Genomic DNA, 19065 nt, shown 5'->3' on the forward strand with positions numbered 1-19065 from the left:
AGTGTCTACTCTCTATCTGTACTGGTCTAAGTACTGATGATACAAGAAACACAAGACTATTTCCTCAAAGGAGGCACAAGGAAAGGGGCACATTCACAAATAATTATAATGCAGTTTTATAATAGTTGGTGCTTACTGCTAAGGTCTCTTTCATATCTAAGTCATGTGATCCTATGAGTTTTAATTAACTTATAAATAATTGATATGTAAATGACTGTCTTTGAACAACTTATTGTCTTAAGGGTTTAAAATATATGTCTGTGCAATTTGTTTACATTATCAATTTGTAATTAACTGCATTTTAATCTCTTCTTACAAGTCTTAAGATTCTAAGACTGAAAGTGGTTAGGAATACAACCATTCCAATCCCTTCTTCTATAGACAAGGAATCTGGGAAACAGAGAGCCTAAGGGACTTGTCTTCCATCACACAGCTTGTCCCTGGCAGAGGCAGGCCAGGCCAACATGCTCCACGCTTCACGGACCTGCTTGCCTATAGAGATATTTAGTCCAGCATCTGTCCCTTGACTGGGGTGCTATATTCCAGAGCCCAGTGCCATTTATTGGATTTTGTTTATACTGTCCAGCACTCTTGGGCTGTTTCTCTAAAAAGAGCTTTAATCTGTCTACTTCACAACTTTTGGAAATTATATAGTGATATGTTGACACGTACTTCTTCCATGGAGGAAGGTTGAACTAGAGAAACACGAAGACATACTGTTACAAGTTCTATTTCCATTTGCTTACAATTCTCAATCAGAGTAAGCATAAAAAACACAGTTGTTCACAAAGACAAAAATTTCTTCACTACTCAAACCATGGTATTAGCCTAATTTTTTATTACTTATAATGAAAAGACATATATTAGAGACATGATTTTCTTTCTCTGAGCTGTCTAGAAGAAACATAGATTTCTACAATATTGGCACTAGAAGGGATCTTAAAATACTTCTAAGTAAAAAAAAAAATACTTCTAAGTGAACCTCCACATTTTACAGATGTGAAAGATGAAGCCAAGGGGTCAGCAGCCTTTTCTAAGGTCCCAGACAGCCTTATCCAAATTAACCAGAGTCTAGCATTCTGATTTCCAGGCAGTATCCGTGTCTAAATGCAGGAGATTTGCTGAAATATTCTCAGAAAATTGTATTCTCATTTTTTGATGAAAGCAAGGATGCAATTAAGGCTATTCTCCTCCAAAAAGAAGTGCTGATATTTGCTATACATCGGAGAAAATCTTCCAAAATCTCTCCTGCCCTCTCATTCACAAAGACATTTTCCCCTCAAGCACTTCAATTGGTTTTCACAGATATGCCCTGGATTATCAGTAAACATTCAATTTGTCTTAATGAAAGTCAGACAAAAGGGACGAGACTTCCATGTTTGCCCCAGTGATTTTTATTGGTATCAAAATGGCTTACTATGGAAATTCCTTGAGCCATTGTTTTCTGCCCACAGATGTTTTCTTCAAAATTTTCCAAGTTGAATAAAGATTTGTGCAGATAACCTTTAGACTAGAGCAGAAACTAGTAGGAGCCAGCCACCCCTCACAGCAGCGCTGAGGGCATCGGTGCTCGGACTGTGTCCTGCTATTCCTCTTCCATTAGCCCCTAAGACCATCGAATCTTCCTACGTTTTCTTCATCTCTGTTCCTGCTTCCCTCTAAACATCTATCCCCTATCTTACTGTGGTCTTCCTCGTGTTTTCTTTTTTTGCAGGTATCCGTCCAAATCTATTTGAAGACAGAACAGTGTTCAGGCACCGCAAGCTTTTATGTCACAGAAACAAAACATCTGAAGGAAAGAATGGATATTTCACTTTAATTCTTTATGTACTGATTTTTTGCACACATAGCTTGACTCCACCGGTGTTTGGAGTTGAATAGGAAGACTTTGGTTTATTTTGAAAATGGGCCCCAAGAGTAGGCTCACCTCTTTCCACCTAATTATGAAGAAAACACCTAGACCTTTCAAAAATCTTCTGATTCCGACTCCCAGACAGAACTGATATTAGATTAAATCTGACCTTTGGGGCACAAACCCTTGAGGCTATTCACTTACTCTTTTCAGTGGGATTTGCTGATATTTTCCTCTGGTTCTAATGTAGCTTAAAGTCTTCTCTTTAAGACAGCTTTCAAAAAATTAGAGAGAAAGCAAAAAGCTAGCCTCAAGGCATAGGCAAACTGTCCAGACTCATCCCGTTGGCAGGCTGAGAAATCTCCATTTGGTTGTGGCAGCAGGCCTAATGTGAAGAAAGCCATTAATTAAATAAACAAAACACTGAAGTTTGGTCAGAGGAGCATATAGGTAGCAGAACATCAGCCAACTCCGGGCCCTTTTTAGGAGAGAATTACACATGTTCTAAGGAGTTGGTTTTGTTTAACCAACTGCAAACGCTTCCAGAGAAAGAACTTCAGAGTGTAGGCTAGGAACTGTTGAGCTTCTCCTGCACTTTGGCTTTATCTTAGAGGCTGAAGTTAACTGTAGCATCTTGGTTGCTTCCCTTCCATATGAGGAGAGACTAAAAGAATTTTCTCAGCCTCCAGGTTTTAGGAGATACGTAGCCTAGAACAGTCCTCTTGGCTCTTTCCTTCGTTGACTTCACTTGCTGGCTTCTATACCCTGGGTGTCTCATGACCTACCCTGGAAAATTAGGGCCACCCCACTCTGAGTCCTGTCTTCTCTCCACTGTACTAGGCATGGTGGGAGATGTATGATGAAAAAAGCCCTGAGTTCTGTTCTTTCTCTGTTATCTGGTCCCTAGCACAGCTGTGGTACCTCACTGGAACCTGGCCTAATGGCTTTATGCAGTCAGATAATTATTCACAGGACTTATCTTCATTGAGCACATGCTGGGGAGAAAAATAATAGCAGGATACAGGAAACATTATCTGCCTCAGATTCAAAATTGGCTTCCAATGACTCAATTCTGGTTTATGTTATGAGAGGGAAATGAATAGTCTGCCTGTCATCACTATGAATGTTTTTGCTGAGCCCCTACCCCATAACTTTACAAACATACATTAGAAAACACAGGTGTTCCGTACTGTTTTCCAGCAATGGGGATGAATAACAGAACCATCTATATTGCCTCTTTTGGTCCTTGTTGGGAGAAGTGAAAGTGACATTTATTTGTGTCACGATATTGGAGGAGGCGGGGGGTAGGAGGCTGTCTGTATTTGAGATTGTGTTACGGCTCCAGATGACCTCTGGTAAACATAATAATATATCCTGGAAATGGGACATATTCACCCCTAATGAGCACTCTACCAAGTTCAATTAAGATTAGGTAGCTTGAAAAAAAAAAAAAAAAAGATTAGGTAGCTTGAATCCAAAGCCATAAAGAGAGGCAAGGTGTTGATAGAAGAGAAAATTAAGAAAGATTTCTTAGAAGTTCAGATCTTTGTAGTTTGTAAAAATAAGGAAACCATACTCTGAGGATCTATCACACAAGATCTACATCCCCAGGCAATGCTTAGAGAGGAACAGCTGGCAGATCCCAAAGGAGGGGAGCAGCACATAAAGTTGGGAGGGATGATGGTGATGAGAAATAAGACAAGAGAGCACCAATTTCATCCTTGGTTTGCATATGAACTTGGAGGAATTCATACGACTTTATAATGAGTAAATATTATTCAGATATATTACCTACAATTTGTATTTAGGACTTTTTAAAAAGTCAGATCATTTCACCTAAAATTTGTATGTAGACTTTTTAAAAAGTCAGATCATTTTAAACCAGCGAACATCTTGTAGTCAACTTACTTAAAGTTTTGATTCTCCTTCTCAAATGATTGAGTGAAACAGTGGGACTATTGGCCTTTAAATTACCAGTGCATGGTCACTTGTTCTATTGGTCACCGCAAGAACAATCGGTACTGCCATGGTCAATGTGGGGGAAATAACTCCATGAAATAGCCTTCTGCTCCACTGCTAATTTTCCATCTAGGTCGCTTTACTCGCTCATTAATGACTCCATGCTTCAATTCAATCCCAATTATAAAAACAAAAAGCGCACTGACTTATATACCACAACATTTCATATTGCAATAACCTTCTTCCTTAGGTTGTAGCCAAGATGAAAACACTTTAGCCAAAATAATTGGAGCAATAAAACTTGTTATTTTACCTCCTGATCCGTCAGTAAAGAATCAGAGACGTAAGAGGAATGTACCTTCATTTGAAGGAATGCTTTTTAGATGGTGGGCATAACTAATTTGTTTTATGTTTTTACCTTCTACTGGATAGCCAAATGTATAACCCAGTTAAGTCTTTTCACAATCTTGTAATGCCTGTTTTCAGAGTGACTCCAAACAGCAATGACGTATGAGGTTCAGTCATGACCAAATGTGTCACGATATACAGAAAAGCAAAATTTCTAATACTATCCATTGTCTTCAATCAAAGAACGTCTTCCAATTTTTTGGTGATTACTAAGAATGGGAACATAAACAAAGATTGAATTTCATCCCCAAATCAGCAAACGAGTTACATAGGCCCTATCTCCCAACAGGCATAGTCTTTAAGTGGTCTTTTAAGTCATCCCAGGAAACTCAAACTTCCTGTTTGCTGTGTGTGCTCAGAAGTCCTCCAAGAGAATGAAAAAGTAATAGAACAGAGGCCCTTCTTGAGGAAGAAGGCTGCAGGAAGCAGAATGTGGAACAAATGGAAAGGCAAATTGGTTTCTGGTGGTGAATTCCTTCCTGATTTTTCACACCTCAGTACAAACCTGGATTCCTACTCCATTTTAAATTACTTCAAGTAGCTTCCCATCTTGGAGTGAGACCATAGACTACAAATTTTCTGTTTGCTGTGAATCTAACCCTCTTTCTTCTCTGTCTCTACTTTCTTTCTCCTCCTTGTCCACGCTAGTTCTTCAGTTCCAGTTTTGTGAAATATGCTTTAGGAAAAGTGAAATCTGAAAGGAAGGAAGGACAGAGAAGGAAGAAAACAAGGAAGCAAGAAACAAAAAGTAAGAGGAAGGAAGGAGGGGAGGAAAGAAAGAAAAAGTAGAACTTGCATACTCATTATATATTGACAGAACTTTCTTTTTTTTTCTTTCTTTGCCAGTTGTTTTTCTTGCCCCCAAAGAACATGTCTTGCTTGTTATAGCAGTTAGTATGTTTCATTCAGTTGAATTTCTGTATTCCCAAAGTCAAAAACAGAATTTGGAAAGTATTTTGAAAGCAGGAAAAATCACCCTTTCTGGTGTAGTGATAGTGCTATTTTTAAAAATCTCATTTAAAATGAAATAAAAGGTGGGGTGCCTAGGTGGCTCAGTGGGTTAAAGCCTCTGCCTTCGGCTCGAGTCATGATCCCAGGATCCTGGGATCGAGCCCTGCGTCGGGCTCTCTGCTCGGCGGGGAGCCTGCTTTCTCCTCTCTTTCTGCCTGCTTGTGATCTCTGTCTGTCAAATAAATAAATAAAGTCTTAAAAAAATAAAATAAATAAATAAATAAAATGAAATAAAAGGTGCTGAAACTAATCCAACACTATATGTTAACTATACTGGAATTAAAATTAAAAATTTAATTAAAAAAAGAAATAACAGATGTTAATAATTTTTGGACTGGAAGTGAGCATTAAACAATTCTTTTTTTTTTTTTAAAGTAGACTCCACACTGGTGGGGCAGGGACACAAGAGAACAAGAGTCGGACCCTTAACCAACCAAGCCACCCAGGCACCCTGAGCATCAAACAGTTCTTAAACTACTGTTTTCACCATTGAAAAATTTTAACTTTTTTTTTTAAAGATTTGTATTTATTTATTTGACAGAGAAAGAGATCACAAGTAGAGAGGCAGGCAGAGAGAGAGGGGAAACAGGCTCCTCGCGGAGCAGAGAGCCCAATGTGGGACTCGATATCAGGACCCTGAGATCATGAGTTGAGCTGAAGGCAGAGGCTTAACCCACTGAGCCACCCAGGCATCCCTGAAAAATTTTAATTGTAAGACATTTATATTTTAATTGTAGACATTTAGACACAACTCCAATGTTCTTTTCCTGAATTCATGATTGTTAAAAACTGAACTAAAAAGTTATTTCATGTTTAACTTGTATTTTTGAAAACGGAAGTAAAAATGGTAGACAGAAGACAGAACAAGAGAGCTGTGCCTCTGCCTGCATTGCCAAGGGTGCTGTGGGTGCTCTGGTTTGTTCACCTGGTTCAGAGGGACCCAGGGCTGTTATAACCCACCCACATCCTCATGGAAGGTTCACCTCTGCCCAGGTTCTCCTCACACCCTGTCCTGGAAGGAGAAGGCTGGTGGAGGCTGCTAGATGGCTGGGATCACACACACACACACACACACACACACACACACACACACACACACACACTCACACAGCCTGGGCTGGATCTGTCCTGTCAAGAGGGACTTCTGTCTTGCTCTCACCCCTCCTTCCTAGTTCTGCTGCTTCTGCTTCTTTAAAGTATACTTGATCACATTAAAAAAAAAAAAAGTTTTAAGAAACTTTCGTTGCGGGGTTGTGGGGCTCTTGTCTCACAGAATCGAAGAATGAATCTCATGGATACGAAAGGGTGAAGTGAAGTGGAATTTTATTAAGTGAAGTTGAGAACAGAAAGGAAAGGGTAGAGCTCTCTAGAGTGAGAGGGGTCCCAAATGGGTCGCCACTGAGGGCTTTTAGCAGCAGTGTTCCATCGAGAACTGACCAGGGATCTCAAATCCTCCTGGTGTCTCTCCCACTGAAAGCATCATGCTTACTTTTCTTTTTTTTTTTGAAGTTTGCTCATTTTTAGTGGTCCAGCACAGCTGTCACAGAGAGATCTCGTCTCTGACATTTAAGACATAGGGAGGTAGTCTCGCTATGTTCCCTTATTTCGAATGCCTCAGCGTTTCTCCACATCTGGGATTTTTGTGAGCCGGGGCCCAGAGCCTCCGGCATGAGCCTGGTCAGGGGAGTCAGGGGCCTCCTCTCTCTCCCTGCCTCGACCTTAATGCCTTCTCTGCTCACCAGACAGAACCTGTGGGCAGAAAGAGCTATACTGGGATTGGGAAGATAGACTTGTGTACTTTTTAATTAGTGGGGGTTGGAGATAGTGTGAGTCTCCAAGGAAACTGGAGGCAAGGCTTTCTGGCCCTTGAGGAACGAGCTGCTGCCAAGATAAGGTTCCTTTTAAATATTAAGGCACTAAGGCAGCCACGAGTTCCTTGAAGAGGGTCACGCTCTGCATGTTTCAGGTATTATCAGTGGGCTGCACGCTGTAAGGAGAGTTTAAGCTACATTTCTTTTGCCTTTGTTTCCCAGGTCGCTTAAACATGTAGCCATTTTATCCAGGTTTAAAGTTTATAGAGATTTCTCACTAAAATATATGTGAGTTCCTCATAATTTTCTCTTCAACTTAACATTTGTTAAGTTTTATTTATTCATCTATTTATATATTTATTTATTTTTGAGAAAGAAAGAACATGAGCAAGGGGGAGGTGTGTGGGAGGGGCAGAGGGAAAGAGAGAACCTTAAGCAGGCTCCACGCCCAGTGTGAGCCCCTCATAGGGCTCCATCTCATGACCCTGAGACCATGATCAGAGTTTGACGCTTGACCAATGGAGCCACCCAGGCGCCCAAATCAAATTTTATTTTGAAGCCAAGTCTTAAAAACTAGACTGTTTTTGAAGGGAAGTGCAGCTCACCTAACCTGTTTCAGGACATACTGAGATTCCTGACAAGAACCCATAAGGAATATGAAGTTTCTTGGGGCTTGGCTCTTGAGCCGAAGTGTGTGCTATATTTCTTGAAGTATTTCTTCAAGTCATAGGTAAATGGTAAGTTATCTACTTTTTTATTATTCTCTTTCATTGTATTGGAGGGCATGACTGTGAGGTTTGTGTTTCTTGGCATGGATGGTTTAAAAAATAAATTAAAAAGGACTTCTAGATTTAAATCGATTAAGCCAGTAGCCAAGTGTTACAGACTATGCTTAATAGTACATCAACACATAGTGTCCTTTCTAATATTGGATGGCTGTGCGACAACATCTTATGTGAGGTGAGTGGAGATTGTATTTATGCATTTGGGATGGCAAAACTGCTTATAGTATCTTGTCATTACTAACTGAAATGCACTCTTGTCAAATCTAACTTGTTAATATTTCATTTGTTCATTCAGCTTCCCCTTATTCCTATGGTTCATCTTTAAGACTGGTGTTCAAGACTAGTGAAACTGTGGGGCGTTGGTTCTGTGTTAGTGAACAATTCTGGATTTACTGAAAGAGGAAGTCTGAAAGTACTGATTAAGTGGTTTGATGTCATTATGCTCGAAGGCCAGTTTCTCAAAAAATGACTGTGTATCGTTTTCCTGCAGAAAATTATGTAACCAAGTCAGGAAGCTGGTGTGTGTGTGTGTGTGTGTGTCTGTGTGTGTGTGTATCTGTGTGTGTGTGTGTGCGTGTGTGTGTGTGAGTGTGTGAGCACAAGCTAATTCAGTCTACCACTTAGTAACCACTTCATTCGCCCAGACAGAGATTTTAAAATATGTTTGAGTTTTAAAATAAAATATATTTGAGTTTTAGAGCTTATATTTATTTAGCTTGTGGTGGAATAAAAACAAAAACTTAGCCTGACACTTTTGCGAAAAAAAATTAAACTATAGAAAACTTTGACTACAACTTATGAATAACCTAGAAATCATTATCTGTAAGTGGATAATAAACAGACACATTAAAAAAAAATTAGTTCTTCCTCTGAGGTTTAGGTTTTCATCTGGGGGTGGTTTGCTCCCTAGAGGACATTTGGAAATGTGTGGAGGAGGTTTTTGATTGTCATAATAACTAGAGACAACCCCGGCCATTTAGTGAGTACTGAGCCAGAGATGCCAAATAATCTTCAATACATACAAGACATTCTGGCTTAATGAAGAACTCTCGCATCATAATGCCAACAGCACCCCTGTTGGGAACTGATGGTGTCCCTATTTTTAATAGGTATGACATATGGGAAATATTAGAAAACTAGACTGGATAATCTTCTTTTTTTCTTTTCTAGTGCAGACTCAGGCCAGTAAAATGAACTAATTAAGAAACAAATTCCCGGGGCACCTGGGTGGCTCAGTGGGTTAAAGCCTCTGCTTTCAGCTCAGGTCATGATCCCAGGGTCCTGGGATGGAGCCCCGCATTTGGCTTTCTGCTCAGCGGGGAGCCTGCTTCCCTTCCTCTCTCTCTGGCTGCCTCTCTGCCTACCTGTGATCTCTCTCTGTCAAATAAATAAATAAAATCTTAAAAAAAAAAAAAAAGAAACAAATTCCCTCTTCCTAAATTATAGTTAACACCCACTGTAAGCACTTGGTAATTTAAATTCTTAATGTTTGTGCCAAGGGGTTTGATGGTTTTATATAAGGTGGCAATGTACCGGAAACAGTCTGACTTTTATTGGAGGACAATAGTGCCACTATCTAAGAAAACAAAAGATTTCTTATAATTTCAAGTGCTCAGAATTGGGACTACTGGAGATTTAATCACTTTGGACATGAAAAATAGGATTTAAAAAGAAAGTTGAACTTGGGAAGAGTCCAGACATCACTGTTTACATTGACGATGGAATAAACCTAAGAAACTCTAGAAATCTATATAAATCCAAAGAACAGGATAAAAGTGTAGTACAACTAACTGTACTGTAATAGCTTAAGCTTAACTAAAAGTCAAATGCAGTTGACCCTTGAACAACATGTGTTTGAATTGTCTGGTCCACTTATACGGAGATTTTTTTCAATAAATATGGAAAGTTTTTTGGAGATTTTCTCTTATGAGCTGTGTATTTAGTTTACCATGGGGCAACTAAACATTTTTATCCTTTATTTTCTCCATCAAGAAAAGCCATCATTAGATTAATATCTTTTTAAAAATTTCAACAAATGGGGGCGCCTGGGTGGCTCAGTGGGTTAAGCCGCTGCCTTCGGCTCAGGTCATGATCTCAGGGTCCTGGGATCGAGTCCCGCATCGGGCTCCCTGCTCAGCAGCGAGCCTGCTTCCCTCTCTCTCTCTCTGCCTGCCTCTCTGTCTACTTGTGATCTCTCTCTGTCAAATAAATAAATAAAGTCTTTAAAAAAAAATTTCAACAAATGTTCAATAATTTCTAAGATGAATAAATATTTTTTTCAAGTCCATTAGAGCAATATTCCCTAAAGGCAACACCATCTTATTATGTTCTTTTTTTCAAGTTTATAGGATGTCATTTCTCAGCTGTGATAATGACCCTGGCTCTGGTTCTTTATTATTTAATTAAAACCCACGAACATCTTGATTAATCTCACTGTATATGTATTTACCTTCGTGTAATGAGTGCCTACCTTTAATACCTGTTTAATATAAAAAGATCCCTTGTGAACTTTCTTTTTTTTTTTAAGATTTTATTTATTTATTTTTGTGAAAAAGAGTAACAGAGAGAAAGAGAGAGGGCATGAGTATGGGGAGGGGCAGAGGGAGACACAGACTCCCTGCTGAGCAGGAAGCCCGATGTATGACTCCATCCCAGGACCCTAGGATCATGACCTGAGTCCAAGGCAGACGGTTAACTGACTGAGCCACCCAGGCACCCCCGCCCTTGTGAGCTTCCAAAATACTTTTTTAATCTTCTATGGTGCAGCTAGGTTTTAGTTGTGTATTTCTCTGTTTTCAACTTCTTGAGTTATTGCTGGAAAGCAAAGTAGATAATAGTTTTTTTTTGTTTTTTGGTTTTTTTTAATTTTTATTTCTTTGACAGAGAGAAATCACAACTAGGCAGAGAGGCAGGCAGAGAGAGAGGAGGAAGCAGGCTCCCTGCCAAGCAGAGAGCCCGATGCGGGGCTCGATCCCAGGACCCTGGGACCATGACCTGAGCTGAAGGCAGAGGCTTTAACCCACTGAGCCACCCAGGTGCCCCGATAATAGTTTTTAATTACAGTTGACCCTTGGGGCACCTGGGAGTGGCTCAGTAGGTTAAGCTTCTGACTCTTGATTGTGGTTCTGACTTGAACCATAAGTCAGAATGAGCTCAGGATCCTGAAATCGAGTTGCCTCATGTAGTCAGTGGGGAATCTGCTTCTCTTCCTCTTCCTCTCCCTCTGCTCCTTTCCCCCTTACACTCACTCTCTTTTTGTCTCTCTCTCTCAAAAATAAATAAAATAAATCTTTAAAAAAATTACAGTTGAGGGGCGCCTGGGAGGCTCAGTGGGTTAAAGCCTCTGCCTTCGGCTCAGGTCATGATCCCAGGGTCCTGGGATCCAGCCCTGCATCGGGCTCTCCGCTCAGCAGAGAGCGTGCTTCCTCCTCTCTCTCTGCCTGCTTCTCTGCCTGCTTGTGATCTCTGTCTGTCAAATAAATAAAATAAAATCTTAAAAAAAAAATTACAGTTGACCTTGATACAACATGGAGTTAGGGGTGCCAAACCCCTTCACGGTCAAAAATTTGTGTATAACTTTTGACTCCCCCAAAACTTAACAACAGCTTACTGTTGACCATTGACCAAAAACCTTACTGATAATATAAACAGTCAATTAATACATATTTTGTATGTTATACATATTATATGCTATATACTTGCAATATAGTAAGCTAGAGAAAAGACAATGGTATTAAGAAAATCATAAGAGAAAATCTCCAAAAAACTTTCCATATTTATTGAGAAAAATCTGCGAATAAATGGACCAGACAATTCAAACACATGTTGTTCAAGGGTCAACTGCATTTGACTTTTGGTTAAGTTTAAGCTATTACACTACAGTTAGTTGTACTACACTGAACCCTTGAACAACCTTTGAACAACCTTTGAACCCTTGAACAACATGTGTTCTGTTCTAACAGAACACCAAAAGTGTTCTGTTAGAAAACTCTTTGACATTGTCTTTAATTCTTGCACCAACAGTCTAGGTTCAATGCTATTATCACCAAACCACAGCATCAGAGCACTTACATAACTGGGTCACAAGGTCTAACATCTGGAAAAGAGTCAGAAGCTCTAGTCAGAAGCACCTCCTGTAAGAGTATATATTCTTCCTATTTTCATTTCAGTGTGATTGCCTCATATTTTAGCTAATAAAAACATTAAATAAAATCCTGAAACTACTACAACACTGAAATTGAACCTAAAAAATTTTTAATAAGGGTCAGAATCATTTTTCATTCCATGTACAATAAAGAAATTTATTAAATTTGACTTTACAGGTGTTCTTTGGGACTTCAGGCTCTGCAAGGCAATGTAAAAATAATGGTTTTCAAATCTGTTTTATCTTTCTTTACACCTTTCTTTCATTTCTTTTGATAATACATTGATAAGAACTTTAAAATCAAGATTTGGACAATACTATAAATATGTTCTAAGATGATCAGGAGAATTAAAGCGATTTAATTTTTTGCTTCTGAGAAATATCCCTAGTGTTCTTCATTTTTTAATAGTCATATGGGAGGGATGCCTGGGTGTCTCAGTTGGTTAAGCCACTGCCTTTGGCTCAGGTCATGATCCCAGGGTCCTGGGATCGATTCCCACACTGGGCTCCTTACTCAGTGGGGAGTCTGCTTCTCTCTCTGCCTCTGCCTGCCACTCTGCCTGCTTGTGTGTGTGCACTCTCTCTCACTCTCTCTCTCTGACAAACAAATAAATAAAATCTTTAAAAAAATTAAAGGTCATATTACTTTAAATTTTTTTAAAATTTCTATTCTCTTATATTTTTGTTGATTTTTTTATTTTGTTCAGTTAGCCAGCATATAGTACATCATAAGTTTTTGTTCTAGAATATCAAATTTTATGATTTAATAGAAACACAGTGCTTTATAGAAAAAGATGTTAGCATCTGTGGTGAAATATTTTCTTACATGAGGTCTTTAATCTGATTAAAAGCCTTTTAGGCTGACAGTTTTTAATGCTTGTTTCTTTTTTTTTTTTTTAAGTCATTGTATCTGTCACAGAAAAAGAAAAGACTGAATGATGAAAAAAGGAAAACTGGCATACAAATAGGAGACTTTGAGTTTCACTGAAGATGTAAGCAGAGAAATGGAAGCTTAGTGGGAGGTAGAAATAGGGGTAATTGGGTTTGGGGGGGTTTGTTTGTCTGTTTGTTTTGGCTTGGTTTTAAGAAGGGAGAATGGGAGCAAACATGGGTTGATAGGAGCCAGCCTACAAGGAAGGAGAATTCGGTGATTAAAAAAGAGAAGGGAGATAGGTCAGAGGAATCTTCCTGATTCCGACAGGAGCAGGCAGGATCTGGTAAACTTAATTCCACCCCAGATTTCTAGGAGACAATGTGGAGCACATCTCAGACTTACTCCAACTAAGAGGAGAGAAAGTAGGAGTATCTTTTCACCAAATCTCCAACTGTTCAAGGCTGAGGGCTACTCCAGCAGCGTTAACTCCCTGGAATTTCTGCCTTGACTCATGCATTGGCAGATTCTTCCCAGGGTCATTAAAGGGACTCAGGTTAGGGCGTAGCAGAGATTTCATTAAGCAGGTTTTGGTGTGTAGAGGTAAGCTATGGGGATATGGCAGGCCATCCGTAGCTATCATCACACCCACACTCAAGACAGGAGATAGACTAAGTAATAACAGTCATGTCTAATTCAGTACTAGTCACATTGTTCCCCAAAGAATTTTATAAATCAAGAAGAACTTAAAGTACATATATACCAACTCAGTTCAAGACCTTCTATTTTAAAAATTTAATGCATTATTATGAAAACCTCTACAAGGTTAAAAAGCTCAAGAACAAAAATTTCTTTAACCTAAGTGAATAGTTATTTGTGACATCTATAATGTCCCAAACCAAGAGAAAAACAATGCTCCCATAAATCATATGATATGTCAACATGAAAACCATCTAATCCATTTATTTTTTTATGAGACTGATGTACTACCTACTGTGCTAATGAGACACTCCCATTTATTTTTTTAAATGACATTTAGTCTAGTTAGTTGTTTGCCTAAAGCTTGAGCAACTTCCTGCTCCATCACTCTTGGATACATTGGACTCAAAGATTAGTCCTTCTTCTGTTGTAGGTAGATATGATCTACTTTAAACAAACCCACTTACAGCCTTAACACTTCTCTGTCTGCTGTCCTTAACAAAACCAGGCTTTCTCCTGACCTTTCCCCAGTGGTAGCTTCTACCTACCAAGTTTACCCGAAAGGTCAGGAAATAGAAGTTGGTGTCCTTCCTCTCCTGCACTCCTGACCTCCTACACTCTTCTTCTTCTAGACGGTAACTCTTGCCTTTCTTCTAAAATTCTGTCTTCTCTGGGGATTGACTCAGCCTCTAATCCTGCAGATTAGTTTTTAGGCCATTCCTTTTCTCACTTCCCAAGGGAAACCTCCCTGATTCCAGACTCTCTGCCCCAGCACCTTCTGTCCTGTACCTTGCCTTCATTACACCAGTTAATGATTGTGATTATAATAAAATTCCAGATTTATCTATATGTATTTATTGTCAGTACTTTAGGCGGCCTTCTGAGTTCTAGCAATTTACATTGTTTTTATTTTTTTATTATTTTTTTAAGATTTTATTCATTTGACAGACAGAGATCATAAGTAGGCAGAGAGACAGGCAGAGAGAGGAGAAAGCAGGCTTCCCGCGGAGCAGAGAGCCCGATGTAGGGCTCAATCCCAGGACCTTGAGATCATGACCCGAGCCGAAGGCAGAGGCTTAACCCACTGAGCCACCCAGGCGCCCCTACATTAAGTTTTTAAATTTGATTCTCATGATAACTAATTTTATTCCAAATTTACAAGAGAAGAAAGTGAGGCTTGGTAAGGTTAAGAAACTCACCAGTACATATACACGATGGAGTATTACGCCTCCATCAGAAAGGATGAATACCCAACTTTTGTAGCAACATGGATGGGACTGGAGGAGATTATGCTGAGTGAAATAAGTCAAGCAGAGAGAGTCAAGTATCATCTGGTTTCACTTATTTGTGAGCATAACAAATAACATGGAGGACATGGGGAGATGGAGAGGAAAAAGGAATTGAGGGAAAGTGGAAGGGGAGATGAACCATGAGAGACTATGGACTCTGAAAAACAACCTGAGGGTTTTGAAGGGGCGGGGGTGGGAGGTTGGGGAACCAGATGGTGGGTAATAGGGAGGGCACGTATTGCATGGAGCACTGGGTGTGGTGCAAAAACAATGAATATTGTTATGCTGAAAATAAATTTAAAAAAAAAAAAAGAAACTCACCAGTATCATGGTAGCCCAACTTCAGCATTTGCTTTTCCACCACACTGCTTCGCTGCCTCCAGAGTATTTTAACTTGTTTTTTCATTATTGTTTATCTTCTTGAAAGGCTCTAAGCTTTTGAAAGAAGGGATCATATGTACCTTGCCACAAACCTAGGTCCTAGACTCATGCTTGACACAAAACGAGGGTCTGATTTACATTGTCTGAACAGATGAATGAATAAACCTGTTGATACCCAATTCTGCATTGCAAACTAACTAAAGGGATGATTGATAGGCTGGCGATGGGTCAGTCATTTTATTTTCCTGTGATAAAATCAAGCATGTTGACTAAAACAGAATCACAAAAATAAGCTACTTCATACTAATCCATAGCACCTGCCTGTAGATTTCTATTTTTGAAAATTATCATTTGCATGTAAGCATCTCAGTGTAGACTGGATAGATAAAGGCCAGTTTCAATTAATTAAGTATCCTTAAGGGGATAAAATTTTATTCCCCAAATGTATATTGCAATAAATGAAGGCAATAAGGTTTGCTTAATGGATATAAATAAATAAATAGATTTCCAATAAATTTTTAAAGTATTAACACATATGCCCAAGATTATGCTAAGTGTAACAAAGAATATAAAAGGAGAAGATCTAAACTTTGTTAAGTACTTTACAACCTAGTTTGATATATGGACATCAGGAACAGACCAAGAAAACGTTTGCTCAATGATATTTTACATGATAGAGATTAAAACATTAGAGATATTCTGAGCTGGAACTTATGCCTGCGGGGTGGAGAGGTCAAGAAAGTTTATGGGAGGAAATGGGCTTTGACTGAGAGAATGTAGTCTTTTCCTGAGTGGGTTGAAGGGATTTTAGGACAAGCACAGGGAAGGATAGAGAAATGAGTGGACAAGTGGGAAGTTGGAGAGTAGAACAGCAATCACATTGCTTGTCATGAAAACAGTTTATGGTAGGAAAGAATTACAATGCTCTGTTAAAAACCAGCTGGCTGATGGAAGAGAGTGACTGCCAAGCTGAGCATTTAGACTCAACATAAGAGAGCCATCATGGATGAAGAGCAGAGTGTGGATATGAGGTTACCAGGAAGTAAAATCAACATTATATTTAGAAGGATGAAGGAAGAACAGAGTCTGAAAGTAGAGAGATCAACTAGGAGACAACCATAGTTACTTAAACATGAGAGGAAAGGAGCCTGGATTCTAGTTAAGACAGAGGAATTAGAAGGAATAAAGAGATATAAGAAAGCTTATGGAGGCAGAATTGAAAGGGTCGTTGATTGGGCATGCGGGTCTGCGGAAAGGAAGAAACAGAAAGTGATTGTAAGTCAGGAGAACTGGAAGCTCGGATTTAGACACACCACTCTGGAGGTGACTGAAAGCATAAACATGGGATTTCTGAAGGCTTTTGCCAACATGAGAAAGAAACAATGTAGAATCTTAGCTAGCTGGGCGTTAAGGAGGGGACCGTGTTGTGATGAATACTGGGTGTTATATGCAACTAATGAATCGTTGAACACTACATCAAGAACTAATGACGTACTATATGATGGCTAACTGAACATAATGAAAAAAAAGTAGGAAAAATATCTTAGCTAGAAATATATTTGGGAACGAAACACAATTTACAAATTACTATTTTACATGAAAGATTATAGGAAGATTTTTTTAAGATCATAGAGAGGGTTTTGAAAAATTTCATAAGCAAGGAAACATTCTCCTACAGGTGTGTGCTGACTGTAGAGGAATTGGTACTTACCTGCTAGAACTCAGATATACCTCAAAAATGAGTTCTTCTTGCCTTTCTGACCCTAACTCAATGATTGAGGAAAAACATCTTAAATGATCAAATTAGTATCATTGTTCAAGGTAAACATGCAGTCAGCTCAAAATTTAAATTCCCTATCAATATTGTCTTTCACTCTGTCATAGGATTTCTATTCTGCCTTCTGTGTTTCATACTCATTGAAGTGGAGGGACAGCTGTAATCCACAGACTGTCAGTTCATACCATGCTGGCTGCCACTGCGATGGGCTTTGTCGTACTGACTTGCTCAATGTCTACCATTGGTATTCATTTTGAATGAGTCTTTCCATTTGTTCTTTTAAGGCTTTATGCAGGTACCCACTCAGAAATGTGTGTTCCTGGTCAGAACACCTACTCAAGGCCTTTTCTGTTCCATCAGTTTTCTTACTATCTTCTGATTACTCCTCTAGGCAATCTCTCACACAAGAGCTGTGGAGACCACAAATAGGCTTCCCACAACTGGTAAAAGTATCCCTAGTCCATTTGCTTCCTCCCGTGTTGCTGCTGGCTTGTTCACCGCCATATTGTTTTTGACACCATTCTGAATCCAGGGCTTCTCTCTAAGCTTTGTAATCTTTTCAGTCCGTGTCCAGGGTATCAGAGTTCAAGGTCCAGTATTTTTGGATTCCCCACAATGTATTCGGATACTTTTTGCTATCCCCTAGGTTTCAACTCTGGGACAGAGAGTGGTACCAAGATTTAGTGGTGTACAAGTGCCAGCTTATTCATCCCAGTTCATCAAAGTTCAAAAAGGTCACCAGCTGGCTGTTAAACACAGACTTTATTTTAAATTAAATTATATAAACTTTCATTTAAGTTAATTTTTAAAAAAAGGTAATGAATACTCCAAATCATTACATCCTAATGATCTTCATGCATTTTTACTAATTTTATTAGCATTTTACTAATAAAATAGACTTTACAATTACCTATGCCTTTGAAGTTACTTATATATATATTCTCTTTCTATCTCTGCCCTCAATAGATCAGATTTGTAGCCTGAAATTATCCATAATGTGAGTATTTATACAACAGAAATTGACAAGTTCTACAATGGTTAAATATTCACCAGCACACTTCTACTCATGGCTATCTTTTGCCCATTACTTCCTTAAACTTTTCATCTCTTCTCCTCTTCTTTTCAGTGGTCTAAATGTTGTATTACTACTGCTTCACGTATGACAAGACCTGCTTTTGCATCTTCCTCTCTTGCTGGGTTAAAGATGTAATAATGGCATTTATTATGTATTTAAAAAGAAGGAAAGCAGAGAGCCTAGATTTTTAAAATATATATTATCCTTATTGCTTGACTACTAACTTGCTTTCCAAACCCTATTTTTGTAAGGAATAAAAGGAGAGATCTCAGCCAAGACTCCGAATCATCCCAAACTCCAAATTAATACAGTTCCATTAGTGGGGACTTATTGTAGCAACAAGTAGTAATAAATTGTCTATCTTGAGTTCTGAATAATTCACAATTGCAAATGTGCTTCTATATTTTACTACCTTGGCATTCTTGAGTTCTCATAACTTTCAAAGTTTCTCATTGTACTAAAGCTGATTTAACTAGGAATTAATGAACAGGAGTAATTGTATTCACTTGGCATCTTCAAAAAATGGAATCACCTTAGTACAGCAATGTCAAAGCAGGGTATTTTCTGTGCTTCTTTTCTCCACGAATGGTATGGAGGAGGTAGGAGAATGCCTCATTAGTCACCAATAATCATTTATAAAATTGGAAAAACCACAGGTTGATGAATCTTTCAGCTTCTTCTAGTTTCTACACTCAGTCCTAATCCAATTAAGCTCTAGACTAAATCTCTATTTTCTCACTCTGTTGATTAAATGGCCACTTTGCCAGATAGAATTTAAAAGAACAAGCATTTGGGAAATATTTATTGCCAAATTCTCTGATGAAATGATTCTAGTTCCAGAGTAATGCAACACTTTCCAAATAAAAGGAACTTAGAATTGCCTTGTAATTACTTTGTTACTCTTGGGAATATACTAGAATTCCCCTCCTCTGCCCCTAGAAAATTTAAGGAAAGTGGAATTTATATTATGGAGACAAGCAATCTATTACTCTGGAGTGTTTCT

Source organism: Meles meles, chromosome 3 (genome assembly GCF_922984935.1).
Source record: "Meles meles chromosome 3, mMelMel3.1 paternal haplotype, whole genome shotgun sequence".
Lineage (NCBI taxonomy): Eukaryota > Metazoa > Chordata > Mammalia > Carnivora > Mustelidae > Meles > Meles meles.